This window comes from Panthera pardus, unplaced genomic scaffold (genome assembly GCF_024362965.1).
Source record: "Panthera pardus isolate Hobbes unplaced genomic scaffold, ASM2436296v1 HiC_scaffold_18, whole genome shotgun sequence".
NCBI lineage: Eukaryota > Metazoa > Chordata > Mammalia > Carnivora > Felidae > Panthera > Panthera pardus.
Window position 1 is genome coordinate 4,865,112 of NW_026526743.1, and position 10,859 is coordinate 4,875,970.

The 10,859-nt window shown below is 47.6% G+C and overlaps 1 protein-coding gene across 1 annotated transcript in view; it reads right to left on the reverse strand.

Moving 5' to 3' along the window:
- The window catches only part of LRRC4B (leucine rich repeat containing 4B), a 61,735-nt gene extending 57,335 nt beyond the window's left edge, over nt 1-4,400 (reverse strand). Inside the window, exon 1 of the mRNA XM_053905666.1 lies at nt 3,747-4,400. The gene's annotated coding sequence lies outside the window, so the exon portion shown is untranslated. The remainder of the gene's footprint in view (nt 1-3,746) is intronic.
- Between the last annotated feature and the right edge of the window lie 6,459 nt (nt 4,401-10,859).

A 10,859-nucleotide genomic window follows, 5' to 3' on the forward strand; every position in this document is an offset into this window, starting at 1 on the left:
CCTTAAATGTTTAGTGGAAATTGCCAGTGACCGTGTCCGGATCCAGAATTTTCTTTGTGGTTAATTTTTTTTCAGTTACTATCTCATTTGTTTAAATGGTTTTAGAACTAATCAAATGCTATGTTTCTTCTTGAGTAATTTCTGGTAGGTTATGGTTCTAGGGAAAATGTATTAAGTTATTCTTAATATCTAATTTTTACCTTGTTAATATCTGTAGCACCTGTAGCAATGTCCCCTTTTTAATTCCTGATATTGGCTATTTGTACTTTTTCTCTATTTTCTTTATTTCTAAAAAATGTTTTTATTTATTTTTGAGAGAGAGAGAGCGCATGAGCCAGGGAGGTTCAGAGAGAGAGGGGGACAGAGGATCTGAAGCAGTCTCTGCACTGACAGCAGTGAGCCCAGTGGAGGGCTTGAACTCACGAACCATGAGAATCATGACCCCGAGAGATCATGACCTGATCCAAAAGCCAACGCTCAACTGCCTAAGCCACCCGGGTGTCCCATATTTTATCTATTTCTTTTAGTGCTTATCCTAGAAAGGGAAACTTACAAACTAACTTAAAAAGCTTCAATTAATCAACATGAGTAGGAAATAGTCAATCATATTATAAAACATGGATGGTGACCGTAACTAGAGTTATGGTGGGGATCATTTCATAGTGTACAAAAATCCTGAATCACTATGATGTACACCTGAAACTAATAGGATATTGTATATCAAATGTATTTCAATAACAGAAGTTAACCAACACCCCAAAATATTAATCAACACCTTTACTTACCTCTTTGACAATACGAGGACTTTAGAATATAGTAACACCATATAGCCCCTCCTAACATGTGTTTTATTATGCATTTATATTCTCTTTCTTTAATGTACAAGCTATTATTATTGCTGTTATTGTTTTACACAGTCAAAATCTGTTCAGATTTATTCACATATTTATCACTTTCTTTGCTTTTTATTTCTCCTTGCATTTCGGATATTCCATCTGGGATCACTTTTTTTTTTCCTGCCTAAATTGGAGTCCTCAAAATATTTTTTTTACTAAGGATCTGCTGCTAGTGGTAAACTCTCTTCACTTTTTTAAATCCCAAAATGTATTTTGATCTCATTGAAATTTATTTTTCACTGGGTCTAAAATTGGCCGCTATTTTCTATCAGTGCATTGAGCCTACTCTGGTTTCCATTGTTATTTTTAAGAAGTCAGTTGTTAGGAATTGATCTTTTGAAAGGCATCTGTTTTCTCTGTTATTGAGGTCCCTTTTCCTCTAGTATGCCTCAAATATGTAATAATGTTTCTAGGTGTGGATTTCTTTCTATTTATCTTGCTTATTACTCACTGGGCTTCTTGAATCTTTCAGTTAGAGTTTCTCACCAATTTTGGAAACTTGAAAAATCCACCATTGTTTCTTTAACTGTTCCTTTTGTCACATTCTCACTCTCTTTGGGGGACTCAGAATAAATGCAAAGATAAGACCTTCTGGTTCATGCTCCGTGTCTCAACTTCTTTTTTTTTTTTTTTTAGACTTCAGGTTTTTTTTTAATTTTTTTTTTTATGTTTATTTATTTTTGAGACAGAGAGAGATAGAGCATGAATGGGGGAGGGTCAGAGAGAGAGGGAGACACAGAATCCGAAACAGGCTCCAGGCTCTGAGCGGTCAGCACAGAGCCCGACGCGGGGCTCGAACTCACGGACCGCGAGATCATGACCTGAGCTGAAGTCGGAAGCTCAACCGACTGAGCCACCCAGGCGCCCCTCTCAACTTCTTTTATATGGTCTCTGCCCTGTCTCTTCCTGGTGTGTTATGGGTAATTTTGTGTGACCTCTGTTCCAGTTCACTATTTCTCTACCCAGTTGTTGCTTTTAATTTTAAGCCTATTTGCTAAGTTTTAAGTTGCTACTAGTTTTTCATTTCCAAAACATCTAGGTAATATTTATAGTTTCTTCACCCCTGTAAAAAACGGCGGTCTTAGATTTTTATATAAACAAACCACATGGTCTGATAATTCCAGTATCCCAAGTGTTTAGTGGGTTTCTAGTGCCTCTTACTTCTACTGGGTTTTGTTCCTGGCACTTTTCCTACTTGTTGATGTCAGACTTGTGCTACCCGCTTTCCTTAAAAATACGTTTACCAGAATGATTTGAGGCCTCTCATGAAAGTTCTTTTCAGCAGAGCAAACTTTCTGTGTGTGCTATTGTCAAGACTTTAAAAACACTGCTAGTCGGAGACTAAGTTAAATTCATAATCTGAGGTCATGACCGCAACTTCACAAACGGGGGCCAATTTACTTCTTGTTTCCCTCCCCTCCCTGAGGGTATAGCCCTGGCTTTCCCAGTGTGGTGTGGACTCCCCACCTTGGTTGGGCCTGAGCTTTTTTTTATTGCCCTCACCTAAGAAGCCATCCAAATAAAAGTTCAAATTTGCCAGGATTGTAAAATCCCCTCAGGGCAGAAGTATTCTGATTACTTCTCTGGGTTCTTGATTTCCCTTCAGTTATGGCCTGATAAATCTTGTGACACCTTCAATGCTTTTAAGACTTAAATTTTTTTTTTTTTTTTTTTTTTTTTTTTTTTTTTTTTTTTTTTTTTTTTTTTTTTAGCCAACACGTTTAGTTGTTGCAGTGGGAGGCTTGGTCTGAATAACCTAGCCTGCTATGTTTTTTTCAATTTTTAATGTTTATTTATTTTTGAGGGAGAGGGAGACAGCGCAGGCAGCGAAGGGGCAGAGAGAAAGAGATACAGAATCTGAAACAGGCTCTAAGCCGTCAGCACAGAGCCCACTGCGGGGCTCGAACTCACAAACCGCAAGATCTTGATCTGAGCCGAAGTCGGATGACCAACCAACTGAGCCACCCAGGCGCCCCAGCCTAGCCTGCTATTATCAACAACTTCAATTATTCTGTCCTCTCAGCTTTGCTTAAATTTTCTTCTTGGCTCTTGGGGCACCTGGGTGGCTCAGTCAGGTGGGTGCCCGACTTGGGCTCAGGTCATGATCTCGCGGTTCGTGAGTTCAAGCCCCGCGTCGGGCTCTGTGCCGCTCTGTGCCGACAGCTCGGAGCCCGGAGCCTGCTTCGGATTCTGTGTCTCCCTCTCCCTCTGCCCCTCCCCCGCTCACGCTCTCTCTCTCTCTCAAAAATTAATATTAAAAAAATTTTTGTTAGTATTTTCTTCTGGGCTTTTTTTTTTTTAATTTTTTTTTTTTTGACGTTTTATTTATTTTTGAGACAGAGAGAGACAGAGCATGAACGGGGGAGGGTCAGAGAGAGAGGGAGACACAGAATCGGAAACAGGCTCCAGGCTCTGGGCCATCAGCCCAGAGCCCGACGCGGGGCCCGAACTCACGGACCGCGAGATCGTGACCTGAGCCGAAGTCGGCCGCTTAACCGACTGAGCCACCCAGGCGCCCCAATTTTCTTCTGGGCTTTTAATACTACTTGACGTTATATAAATAAATAAATATATGTCTTTGTCTGCCGACCACGTTGAAAGCTCCATGGGCACGTGTACTTTGTCTTGTTCACGGCTGTGTCCCCGGCATCCAGAGTAGCCTCTGGCATATAGTGCGTGTTCAATATATGTTGAACGAACGAACGAATGAAAAAAGCGCTTTTGCCACTTGTGCTGTGGCTACAGTGGGCCAAAGCAAAACGGCTAGGGGGATTCAGAAACATGGTCCCAACTCCAGAATCCGTGTGGAGACGTTTCAAAACACAATCCCAAATCAAGGTCACAACTTACCAAAGCGGCATGAAGAAGACAGCTCAAGGCTCCATGGTTTCCAGGGCTTGCCAGGATGAGGTGCTGGGCCGGGGAGTGAGTCTCGCTCAGTTGGTAGCCACAGGCTGCGGTGTCCCTTTCACCCTGTCCGCTGTTTTGTTCGCTTCGCCACCCCTCTTTGCTTCGGCCTGTCGCCCTTCCCTCCCACTGAGTCTCAGGTGACCGGGCCCTTGCTTTCTTCCCCTTTGCTCTGGTCTCTCCGTTCACCTCTATGACTTGCTCTCTGTCTTGCTGTCCCCGTCGTCCCCTGTTGTGCCTCGGTCATGTTCTCCTTCTCCCTCTGTCCTCCTCTGTAAGATGCGATGCCAGTTTCTTTCCGGACTCTGCCCGCAGCCCGACTCCCTAGCTTCATCTCCAGGATGCCTGCCAGGCCACCCTTCGTCTGGGTCACCAATCCCTTGCTCTGCCCCGCTCCCCTTCCTGGTCTCTATACCTTTCATGTTTCTACGCTCTGTTCCTGTCTCCACCCCCTTTGTCACGGTCCCTCTGTCACCATCCTTTCTGCCTCTGTTTCTTCATCTGTCAGTGTCATGGAGTGTGCTTTGTTACTCGCACCGTGGTACTGTCACCGCTATCGCTATGCTCTCTGCGTTTGTGCACCGTTGCGGTTCCCTCGGTCTCTGTCTCCTCTGTCTCTGTCTCCTCTGTCTCTGACCCCTCCGGCCCTGTCCCCTCCCATTCTGAATCCTCCAACGCTGCCCCCCCACTCTGCGTCCATTTCCTCGATTTCCGTCATGGGCCCCTCTCTGCCTCCGAGGCCTCCAGCTCTGTCTCTGTCACCTCCATTCTGTTCCCTCTATTACTCGGCCACTTTCCGTTTTCTCTCTGTCCCCTCCGTGTACTGGTGTGCGCCTTATCTAAGATTGTTTCCTGTATCTCCAGCGTTGTTGTCTTGATCTCTGCCCCCTCTGCCTGCAGGTGTTCTCTCTTTGCCTCTGTCACTGTGGCCTCCAACTTTGGCTCCGGCACCTTCTCTATTTTTGTCACTTGTCCCTATCTTACTTCTGTCTGTTATCTCTGTCTTTTCTCTCTCTCTCTCTCTCTCTCTCTCTCTGTTGCTGTCCTCTGTCTCTGTCGCCTGAATGTGTCTTCCCTGTCTCTATGATTGTCACCTTCTCCATATCTGCCACTGTCCCCCTTATCTCTTCCCTCTCCATCACTGTCCCTTTGGTCTTTGTCCCTTCTGTCACTGTCCTCTCGCTCTCTCTCCCCCTGACACCGTTCTCTGTCTCTATTACTGTCCTCTTGGTCTCTCTCTTCTTTCTTAGGCTCCCTGGTCTCTGTGCAGACCCCCCCCGGGGGTCTTGTCTCTGTTCCCCTCTCGGCCTCTGATCTGGCTCCGTCTCCAACACCTCTACAGCTTTCTCCGCTGTCTGTGCGACTTGCCCCTTTGCCCCTGACGACCCCTTGGTGTGATGCCACTTCTGAGGCGGTCCCCTCTGTTGTCTTCCCTCTGTCCTTCTCTGCGGCCGTCCTCGGACCCTGCCCGTGAGACCACGGGCTCTACCTCGTCTCTGTAACAACCCCCTCCACGCATCCTGATCGCGGTCGGGGGCTCCCCTCGCCGCCTCGCCGTCTTGCCGTCACTTCCGGCTTCCCCCTCACTTTCTAACACCTTTGCCTCGTCTTCTGCTCACGTGGGTTTGCGGGTGTGGCAGGTCTCTGTCCCTGTAGGGCTCCGTTCCTTCCGGCCCGTCTCTGGCCGTCTCTCCCTTCGGGGCGCTGACCCTCATCAAGGAATTTTATGGGGCCACATCCCCTCCCAGGTCTTTTCTGGCGCAAAGGAGCCCACCTCGGTCCACCTGCCTGGCCTCACCCTGGCTGTCACCCTCGCGCCTCTCGCCTCATGCCGCGCCTCCAGCCCTTTCCCGCCCTTTAAGCCTCCGCGCGCTAGGAAAAAAAAAGGGAAAAGAAACAAACGCGAGCGCATGCGCACCCACCGACGCACTGGGCGGGGCGGGGGTGGGGGGAGAGCGCGCGACCTGCAGGCGGGCTCGCGGGAGCTCGCGCGAACTCGCGCCGGCGCTCACGCGCTCCAGGGGCCTGCTCGGCAACTGGTGACGTCACGGGGGCGCTGTCCCGCTCTGTGGGCTGCCTTCAACCAGCACGCGCTTGCTGGAGCAAGTGGCCAAGCGTTGCCAAGCGCCAGGTGGCGCTCAGTGCCTGAGCTCACCAACTCTGCAAACCCTGTGGAGACTCGTGTCGTCATGGCAACTCTGCCCCATCTAATTGGATACCTGCACTATTTCGTTGGATCCGCACCTCTGATTGGATGCCTGTATCTCGTTGGCTGCCGGGGAATTTTCATCTTCCCTTCCCCTCCGCATTTCTCTCTCTCGGCCGGGGTTTCTCCCACCAGGCACTGGCAACGTGGAGACGGAAGGTGACTTGAGGCACCAGGGGGCGTGAGGTTTATGGCACCCGGCCGGAGTCAGCGGACCAGATTGGCTCTCTCAGACACAGACTCCCTTTGCCCGCCAGAGGGCGCCACGGTGCGCCGGGTCCTTGGAGGCCTTGGTGACTGGCGACGTCACAAGTGAGCCACTCTTGATTGGCTACCTCTCTCCACCAGCCAAGTCGAAAAGGCAGGCCTGGAGAACTCTATCAGAGGGGAAAGAGAGCAACTGTGTGCCTAGGAATAATGAATGACCTTGGCCTCAAATACTTAAGTATACAAAGGGAATTCACCTTTATTTTGTCTTCTAGTCTCTAATAATCACACCCAGACATGCAAGCTGTTATTAGCGTCGACACCTACTGCAGCTATGGACCCGTAAAGCGGACACCTGTTGTTTTTCTCAGCTGATACCCACGATTTAAAAAATTGCCTTTTTATTTTTATTTATTTAAAAAAAATTTTTTTTAACATTTATTTATTTTTGAGACAGAGAGAGACAGAGCATGAACGGGGGAGGGGCAGAGAGAGAGGGAGACACAGAATCGGAAGCAGGCTCCACGCTCCGAGCCATCAGCCCAGAGCCCGACGCGGGGCTCGAACTCACCAACCGCGAGATCGTGACCTGAGCTGAAATCAGACGCTTAACCGACTGAGCCACCCAGGCGCCCCTAGAGCAGTCACATTTAGAGAGACGGAAAGTAGAATGGCAAATGGTGCCAGGGGCTGGGAGGAGGAGGATTGGGAAGTTATCGTTTCATGGGTATAAAGCTTCCATTCTGCAAGATAAAAAGAGTTATGGAAAGGGTGCCTGGGTGGCTCAGTTGGTTGAGCCACTGACTCTTGATTTCAGCTCAACTCATGATCCCAGGGTCATGGGATCGAGCCCTGTGTCAGGCTCTGTGCTGAGTGTGGAGCCTGCTTGGGATTCTCTTTCTCTCTCTTTCTCTCCCCCTCTGTCCCTCTCCCCGACTCATGTTCCCTCACTAAAATGATGATAATAAAAAAGAAGCAGAACAGTTCTGTGATCCCCAAATGTTCCTTTGTGTCAGTGTGTAATCAGTCTCCCACCCCCACTCCCTCAGCCCCAGGCAATCCTGATCGATTTCTGTCCCTATAGATTAGTGCTCCCTTGTCTGCAATTTCACATAAATGGAGTCAGGCTGTTTGTACTCTTTTGTGTCTGGTTTTTTTTTTCACAAGACATACTGGTTTTGAGATTTATCCACTACACGTATCAGTAGGTAGTTCTTTCCACTGCTGAGTAGCCTTCCATCCTGTGGACATACAATTTGTTGATCCATTCCTGTAGATAGACATTTCTATTGTTCCCAGTGTTCCAGACTGGGGCTATTATGAATAAGGTGGCTGTGAATATTTGTGGGGACATAGGCTTTTACTTCTCACGGGCAAATACTCAGGAGTGAGATTGCTGAGTCACATGGTAAGTTTGTGTTAACTTAAAAAAATTTTTTTTTAATGTTTATTTATTTTTGACAGAGATACAGAGCACAAGTAGGGGAGGGGCAGAGAGAGAGGGAGACACAGAATCCGAAGCAGGCTCCAGGCTCTGAGCTGTCAGCACAGAGCCCGACATGGGGCTGGAACTCACAAACTGTGAGATCATGACCTGAGCCGAAGCTGGACGCTCAACCGACTGAGCCACCCTGGCGCCCCTGTGTTAACTTTATAAGAAACTGATAGGGGCACCTGGGTGGCTCAGTCGGTTGAGCGTCTGACTTCGGCTCAGGTCATGATCTCATGGTCCGTGAGTTTGAGCCCCATATCAGATGCTGTGCTGACAGCCCAGAGCCTGGAGCCTGCTTGGGATTCTGTGTCTCCCTCTCTCTCTGTCCCTCCCTTGCTCGTGCTCTGTCTCTCTCTCAAAAATGAATAAAAATTTAAAAATTAAAAAAAAAAAAAGTGATCCCTGAGTCCAATGATTGGTGTCCTTATAAGAGAAGGGCAGAAGGGTACCTGGGCAGCTCAGTCAGTTAAGCCTCCAATGTTGGCGTGGCTCGGGTCATGATCTCATGGTTTGTGAGTTTGGGCCCCTGCATGGGGCTCTCTGCTGTTGGCACAGAGACTGCTTTGGATCCTCTGTCTCTGTCTCTCTCTCTCTCTGCTCCTTCCCTCCTTCCCTGTGCTCTCTCTCTCAAAAATAAATAAACATTAAAAGAGAGAGAGAGAGGGAGGGAGAGGAGAGTAGGTGATGGGCATCGAAGAGGGCATCTTTTGGGATGAGCACTGGGTGTTGCATGGAAACCAATTTGACAATAAATTTCTTATATTAAAAAAAAAGAGAGAGAGAGAGAAGGGCAGGAAAAAAAAAAGACACAGGAACAATTAAAACCAAGTTATACCTTTTCAAAGCAAACTGGTGAAAAAAACTGTCCTGTTTACACTTTCCTGCACTGAAACATCTTGCTGCCTTCTGGGACAGCTGACACTCATATATGAAGTCAGTCAGTGTTAAAATGATTATGGGGACGCCTGGGTGGCTTAGTTGGTCGAGCACCCAACCCTCGATTTTGGCTCAGGTCATGATCCCAGGGTTGTGGAATCGAGCCCCGAGTTGGGCCCCACGCTCAGTATGGAGCCTGCTTAAAATTCTCTCCCCTCCCTCTGTTCCTCTCCCCTGCTCTCTCTCAAATAAAAAAATTAAATATTATAAAAATAATAAAATAAAATGAAGCTTCTTAATGCACAGATATATTCTAATAATATATGATAATTATTAGCAAGTATAATCATCATTATCAATGTTAATAGCTAACATTCAGGTCACATCCAATGCGTGCTAAATGCTGTACAGCCTTTCATTTAATCTGTGTAACATTCTTTTTTTTTTTTTTTTTTTAACGTTTATTTATTTTTGAGAGAGCACAAGCGGAAGGGGGCAGAGAGAGAGGCAGACAGAGGATCCGAAGCGGGCTCTGTGCTGAGAGCAGAGAGCCTGATGCGGGGCTCGAACTCACTAACAGGTGAGATAATGACCTGTGCTGAAGTCAGAGGCCCAACCAACTGAGGCACCCAGGCGCGCAATCCGTGTAACATTCTTGGGAAGTAGGCATTATCACTTTCTCCATCTTACAGTTAAAGAAATTGAGACATTGAGAGGTTAGACACTTTGCCCAAAGTCACAGAGCGAATAGGCGTGGAGGAGGGATTTGAATCGAGATCGTCTGACTTCCAAGGTCACTTGGGTACCAGACAAACTCTTGTGGAAGATACTGGCATCATCACAGATTGCAAGAAAAGTAAACTAGCAGCACGCCCAAGAAACCAGTAGAGCATGACATTAATTTAAAACATAAGTTTCTTTGGGGGCGCCGGGTGGTCCAGTCAGTTAAGTGTCCGACCTCGACTCAGGTCATGATCTCGCAGTCCGTGGGTTCGAGCCCTGCGTCGGGCTCTGTGCTGACAGCTTAGAGCCTGCTTCAATTCTGTGTCTCCCTCTCTCTCTCTCTGCCTCCCCCATTCACGCTCTGTCTCTTAAAAATGAATAAACGTTAAAAAAAACTTTTTTTAAAGCGTAAGTCTCTTTGGCATGATGGACTGTCTCCTTAGGGGAATTTTCAGGATATTTATTAAGTTAAAATTAGCTTGCAATTCTTGTAGATGCTAATAGGCTGCCCTATTTACCTTCAGGATGAACTTTACAAGTGCGATTATATCTTTATAACCCTGACATTTATTAGGGTTTGAGAAGTGCTGCTCGCTCCTTGAGAAAAGAGAGTAAAATGTAGCCCTAGCTGGAGTTCAATGAAAAAAAAAAAAAATCAGTGCTGTATGTTCTCTAAAAAGCGGAGAGAGGGAGGCACCTGGGTGGCTCTCTCGGTTAAGCGTCTGACTGTGGACCTCAGCTTGGATCATGATCTCACGGTTCATGAGTTCAAGCCCCAATGTCAGGCTCTGCACTGATGGTACAGAGCCTGCGTGGGACTCTCTCTCTCTCTCTCTCTCTCTCTCTCTCTGCCCCTCCCCTGCTCATGCTCAAGTGCTCTCGCTCTTTCTCAAAATAAGTGATTAAACTGGAAGAAAAAAAAAAAAAGAAACTTATGACTTCAGGGGATGAATTCCCAGCTGGGCAGGAAGGGATGAGGTCCTGAGGGGTCCTGAGCCAATCCCAGCAAGGTGGGGAGGGGAGGGGGCCTCAGTCATGGGAGAGGGTGCCAACAGGAAGCTTGCCAGCTGGATTCGTGACTGGTCTGAAGTGGCCATCCAAGGCCCTAACAGGACCAGTCAGAATACTGTTCCTCAATGGTACGGAAGCAGAGAGAGAGAGAGAGAGAGAGAGAGAGGGAAACCAATTTTGTCTCCTCTGAAATGATCTTCTGAGGGCGATTGCAGTAGGTCCCGTTAATTTCCTGCCCAACGATCACTCCCCTCTCCGTGCTGCCTTGCTGGCAAAACCCACACAGATGGGTTTCCCAGGCTGCTTTGCAACCCGGGGTGGCCACTGCTCCCGGTTCTGGCAAATGAAAAATAAGGAGAACCTGTCTAGGGACCAACACACAAGGGGAGGGCCCTGCCACACTTCCCGCTTTATTTATTTTTTATTTTTATTTTTTAAAGTTTATTTATTTTGAGAGAGACAGAGATAGCACAAGTGGGGGATGGGGCAGAGGGAGGGAGAGAAAAAGAATCCCAAGCAGGCTCCGTGCTGCCAGCGCAGA